This window comes from Rhipicephalus sanguineus, chromosome 10, assembly GCF_013339695.2.
Source record: "Rhipicephalus sanguineus isolate Rsan-2018 chromosome 10, BIME_Rsan_1.4, whole genome shotgun sequence".
Taxonomy (NCBI): Eukaryota; Metazoa; Arthropoda; class Arachnida; order Ixodida; family Ixodidae; genus Rhipicephalus; species Rhipicephalus sanguineus.
Window position 1 is genome coordinate 20,366,578 of NC_051185.1, and position 6,403 is coordinate 20,372,980.

At 47.0% G+C, this 6,403-nt stretch overlaps 1 pseudogene; it reads left to right on the forward strand.

Annotated features, from left to right (window-relative positions):
- The first annotated feature begins 149 nt into the window (after positions 1-149).
- LOC119407215 (60S ribosomal protein L29-like) lies at positions 150-4,607 on the forward strand (annotated as a pseudogene).
- Positions 4,608-6,403: the final 1,796 nt, after the last annotated feature.

The following is a 6,403-nucleotide window of genomic DNA, read 5'->3' on the forward strand; positions in this document are numbered from 1 at the left end:
CAAGACAAAAGTAGAAATTAAAACTCAAGTTAAGTACATCGTAATTTTAAATGCGTAATACGCCAAATAAACAGCTTTAATTAAGAAAAATATTGAAATAAGCATAAAAGTATTCTATTTCATCGCCAGGTGTTTTGCTAGTCAGTCTCGCCGCGTGGTGTCACGGTTGTCGTTCCTTTTCGTTTGTGTACACCGCGGACGGTGCCCGAAGGTATGTCGTCTCGCTTCAAAAATCTAGTTTAATCCATTGATTCCCTTCGCTAATTGTAGGTAATATGACGAGCGTTTTCTGCGACATGCTTTCGTGTGTGCCGTCATTTAAAACTGCCTTTGGTTGCTTGCGTGCCTGCATGATGATGCACCCGAAAAGTGTCCTCGTCGCTTTCCCTCGACATGGAAGCGCACGAATCGATACGGGTGCTAAAGCCATGTGCACATCTCGGCGTTCCCCAAGCGCGCACTATTCAACGTGCTTGCGGGGTCACGATGTGCCGACATTCTAAATGCCTGCCTGCTCGGTTTTCGCGCAGTCCAGTTATTGCGTGTGCACACACACACAACCCATGTAAAGTGTGGTCTTGGCAAGCCGAATCAGTGCTCGTTCTCTTGACAGGTGCCGTGCTGAAGAAGCGCCGCCATGGCCAAGACCAAGAATCACACCAATCACAACCAGAGTAAGCTGCTGAAGCAAATCGTATCCATAATATTGCTTGGCTTAGTTTGTAGAGCTTTCGGTCTTTGAGAAATGCTTCTCTGCGTGACGCTCGTGAAAACATTTCTAAGCATGTTATGTTTTAGCACAAAAGAAGCAGTTTCATTTTAGTTAGGGGGAAGTACCTTTTTTTTGTCAGAAAAATAATTGTGTCGGCAATGCGTTCTTCGTCTGACATCAGAGGCCTGCCTAGCGGGTAGAAATTTCGCGTGTCGTGGGAGATGTCTGATGAAGATGTTTTGCACAGCCGTGTGCATTCCAATGAAGCACAGCTGAAAGTCGCAAGTTTTCAGGGAGGGTCCGTTCTGACTGGACAACCATGCACTGGAATGTATTTCGCTTCATTGTTGCGCTCGATACAACGTAACAGCAGGTTGTCGCTCGTACTTTTCTTTGTAAAACTTCTCGCAACATAATTAGCGGCACACTATTATTAGTTTAATCGTGTGAACACTTGAAACTGGATAAATTGCATGGTCCCATCGTACCTGTCATTTCGTCCCCTGTTGCTTGGTTTTTGGTGTGGCAGTTGAGAACTGTTTTTGCCCTGTCATCTATTGTTGAATTAGTCTTCTACACATGGCTACCTGAACTCCTTTTAGACTACGTGAAAGTGACAAAATTTCAAAACAGAACCAAGATGTAAATGCCTGTGGGGCATGAAACAACTTTATGCCCAGATACCAGAACACTTAACTGCACTATGTAAGTTTCTGTTTGATTCGTTAAGGGTGCTCAAATGTGAATCACTGAAGCCCCACTTTCAGCACTGTCACTGACCCAGTCTTCTTTGCGCATAGCATGGCTTCATAGTTTTCAAAGGGCTTCTTCTGAGCCATTACTTCTAAGGGCTGGAGACATCAAGTTCTGAGGCACCAAAAAGCCTGCCGTAGTCTTCCTCCTCTGTGTTCAGACACACTCTGCACGAAGTGTTAGCTGCAGCAGACATTTAAAGTACATTTTATTCGTTTCCAAAGTGTACCTAAATGCTTGTTCTTGCGATAAAGACCCATTGCTAGCGTGTCTGACATAACAAAAGTTGTAGCGATGTCATCTCTATAAATTGGTGTTGTGCAATGAGCGATGATGTGCTGCACCGGGCAAGCCGGGCAGCATCGGCTGTGGACCCATGTTTGCTCGTTTTTCTCAACGTGCTAATCTAGCCAAGCGTGCTCGCAGTGTGTGACATAGCACGAGTACTCCTGCACGTAGAATGCAGCCAAGAGTGCAAGAAATGCATTGTTCAGTGGGATGGTGTGCTGTGTTTCAGATCGCAAGGACCACAGGAATGGCATCAAAAGGCCCAAGAAGGGAAACAAGCCTTCCATGCGTGGGGTAAGGGACTATTCGCAACTTTCACGTACAGTGGCGCCACCGAGCGGTGGCTGGCGGAAGCTCTGTAGAGATATTGAAATGTTGGACCTGCTGGAGTCAGCGAATGTTGCCACTTGTTTTGTCTCGTTTGGGGTTGTTTTGCGCCGGTGCGCAAGGTCTAGATATTACCGTGACACGTTCAGTTCCTCAATGTGAACGGAAAATAAAACTAAGGCAACTGATTTTACTGCGGGCCTCGATGCTCACGGCGTACAGCAGGAGGCAAAGCAAGCCTCCCCTTCAGACTAGCGCCTCAAAAAAGCGTGAATGGTTAAGCGGGTTAAACTTCGCAAACAAATAACCAAGGCCCATGAATGTATGCAGCATCCCATTTTGTGTCCGAGTGTACATTTACTACCTCATATCACATTTCTCGCGCTTCCTTCCTCCGCTCGACACGGTCGCTGTGCAGACGGCACCAGAAACTGATTAGGAATGCATCCCACCTCTAGAATATGAAAGGTCCGGTTTCAGACCGTCCATCGCATTATTCCACGTCTGAAGTGGCTGTGAAGTGCCTCTGTGACCTTCACATCCGCACTTTTTGTTTGGTATTGCTGATGGCGCTGTTTCTTCATCCCTGTCCCGTAGGATGTTATTTATTGCACTTCTCAAACACTGAAAACGTAGAATGATAACCGGAACGTCACTTCTTAACTTAAATGTGAAAATGCATCTTGCCACTGGTTCCATTCAGTGCTTGTCGACTTATTTTGACATTCTGCTGTCTTTTTTTTTTTTTTTTTTTAGTTCTTGCACTGCGGTCTCAAAGGGCAACACTTTTTTTTTTCTATTGCTTACATTACTTTGCACTTTGAAGTGCGCTGAGCAAGCTACGTGGCAGAATGCAATGAAAGCAAAAATGAGATAAAGCATGTCTCCGAGAATGTCTGTGACATTACTGAGAGATCTTTACTGAGTCTCCCATCATCATATTGTGCTAGCTGCACAGCAGGCGTTACAAAGCGCTATTATGCACCGCAAGCAACGTGGTGAGTGTGTTTGCCTTATTTACAATTGTGTGCATATTTATCTTCCTAATGTGGTTGCACTCACGTACCGACATTCCTTTACTTACTACAATATGTTACCGCAACCCTGCTTTCACAAAAACATGAGTCAGAGTGCAATCGAAGCGCAAAGAGCTGAACTCTTCGCCAAAGATGTGCATTCCAAACCGTCTGTAGCGGGCCGATAATCTCAACGACCACCGTGTTGGATGTAAAGTCGCGCTACCTATAGGCCGAACTGTGCTGCGACACAAAGTTGCGAACTGTGCTGGTGACACAAGTCGTGTTGACAGAATAGTATTCTGGCCTGAAATGGTGACATGCTGAAATGCACTTGTATTAGCATTCAGTTGGGTGTGCTCGGTAGTGTTGTCGGTGCACAGTTTTTTGCTCATTCAGCTGTTGGAGGCAATACAGTGAGCACAGGGGTCAAAAGCATTGAAGAAGCTACAGAGGAGTTTCAGTTCGCACGAGCAGACATTGCTGGCTTTTCAGTCTGGTGGATTAACTCAGCAAAACATTACTGCATTAAAGGGGTCATGAAGCACCCCTTGGGCTGATTGAAAAACACATCCTGCGGAAAGCTGACACGGCTATGAACTGCTCTGCCAAATATTACAGTCGTGCGCGCCGCGTAATGGCCACAAGCGGAGCGCGAAGTTGCCGTTTCCCCAGGCACCCTCTTTTCAAACAGAGGCCGGTTCTCACTCTCGTCGGTGGGCGGGGCGTCTGTCCGCTGTACGTCGCAAGAGACATAGCATGCTTATTGGCCGATAGCCGACGTAAATCGAGAGCGGCGTTCGGATCAGATGCGCTTCTTGCCGCGGGGTGCCGCCACTTACCGGCGCCGCACTCCTCAGTACACGGTAGCCGCACTCGCGCAAGCGAATCACAGCGGGAGAGCGATCGCGTTTCATGACGCGCGCTGGCGTAACTTCTTTCCCCCATGCCATCCCTCCCTGTCTAGCTTCCAGTGCGCTCGCCGGCACGAGAAAAGAGAGAAAGCGCTGGGAGCGTGCGCCAAACCCCCGTAACTCCGCTGATTCTTGACGGATTCAGGAAATTTTTGCGGCAATCGATTCGGGAGGCAGTACACTCCGATACTGAGGTCATTAGATCATTACTTGGAAAAGTGGTTCATGACCCCTTTAATTTGCATTTGATTGGCTGAACAAAAGCCTCTGACACTGGGAGACCCTGCCATAGCGTTTCACAACTTTCCCGCTCTAGGAAAGGCGCATGCGCCATGGCATTGTGACCAAGGTGAACTGTGGTGCTCAATCTGTCTGTGCTGCAGGTGGATGCCAAGTTTGTGCGGAAACATGCGGTTTGCCAAGAGGCCACAACAAGAAGGGCCTGAAGAAGATTGCGTGCCAATGAGGCCCTGCAGAAGGAGGCTGCATTGGCTGCTAAGAAGGCTAGCACATTATAATAAACGTGTAACACTCTTGGAGGCTTGTGTTTTCATGTTTGTCTGGTATTCTTCTAAAGTTTGAGGGTACTGCTGTCTGGTTCTATTTTTAGATAAGCTTATACAGTAAAAGCTCATTGATTCAGATATGTTCTGTGGTAAGCATATGTATTGCCTAATGCATCAAACTAGGCAGTTTCATTTCGGCATAGGCCACGCACGTGTAGAGGTGTGTGCCGCCGCCGAAGTCCCAAGAGATCACGCCGCCGCCGCGCAATAATTGCGGCACACCGCCGTTAGTCTTTTCTTTTAATTGGAATGGGGAATCTGCAAATAAAATACAGCACTTCGCCGGAGGAGCTCTTCTCGATGTGTCCATATAATGAACAGTTCATTTCAGCGGCCGCTGAAAAGCGGAAGCTCTGCGAAAAGCGCGCCCCCGTTTCCGGTTCTTGTTCTGTAGCGCCATCATGACATCACGAAGCTTTCAAACACTCTCGACACAAATGATAGGGACTGAATGCGCTTCAATGCAAAGCACGCGGCCCTCAGAGATTCGATTTTCAGTGCACATGTCTTTTGATCACGTGAGCCATCAATTTAGGTTTAATGCGGCAGCTCGTCTAACGCAGCTGTAAGGTCGGTACGCATTCCCTGCATCGTTCTCAAACATCTGGGACACACTCATATGCAAATTCAGACTTGAAAAGTTCCTGTTTCTGTGCATTTTGTCCACTCTCTTCTTACGCTAGGAATGTGCTGGTAGGTTCGGTGCGGCGACGTGGTCAAGAGCGAGGTGACATCACGGCTCATCACTTTTTCGCATCACTGAATGCACTCTGCCGAAATGGACTGTGGACATCTCCTTTGGATGAACGCATTGAGAATAGCTTCCAAAAGTTGTAGTATCTTTTTCTTCTCCACAAATATCACGAGTTTAGCCTGACCTTAACGCTGCCGCATCCTCCAGCCTTAAGGGCAACGACCCAACTCGCTGGATAGCATATTCTTGGTGTCTTGGACCTAGTACACTGTGCATAAAGAAATAAAATAGATAAGTAATATAATATATATATATATCTGTGCGTTACTACACTTTCCCCTTTCATTATTACTCGAGTAAATCGATAAATAAATGCAGAAGTAAAGAGAATGGCAAACTTAGAATATAGCTGAACTAGTTGGCAGGTATTCATGTTAAGAAGACATGACGTGGAAACACGGACATAAGAGAAAAGTCGAGAGAGTGAACAGCTATCTCTCACGTAGACCACTACTCGCACTTGATTGATAGGTATGGCCTCTTACTTGGGAATGTGCAGATAAATATTTGTGTCTACCTTCGGATCCGCTGCTGTGTGATTTTACAGTTGTTAGCGGCGTTTCTGGTGTTTTGGCTACTCTCCTGTGTCCGTGTTCACACACCCTGTGTTACAGCAAAAGCTGTTATGAGATCATTTCACCGGCTGTGTTTGGCGCCGTAATTGTCCGCCGCCGGTGTCCGTAAGCAGTATCGCTCGAAATAAGAAAAAAATTCCAGGATGGAACGAGGTTCGAACCTGGGCCCTCTGCGTGTGAGCCAGTATTCAACTCTGAGGCCATGCCGGTGCTTGAAACTGCTTTGCAAAAAGGTCCTATACAGTCTTCATGTCGGGAAGGAACCACATTAGCATATGCAATATAGCGTGGTGGAAGAGTAAAATAAGCACCAAGCGTCGCACAACGCGAATTCTGTAACCAGGCGTCGCACAATGCAAATTGCGCAACGAGTAGGTTGTTGAATGCTTCGAACCCATTACAAAGAGATCTGCCATAATTCTTCGTCGTCATCAGGCACAGCATCAACAAAGTGCGCATAATGCCTTACATGCGTTTAGCAGGTACCACGCCTCTCCG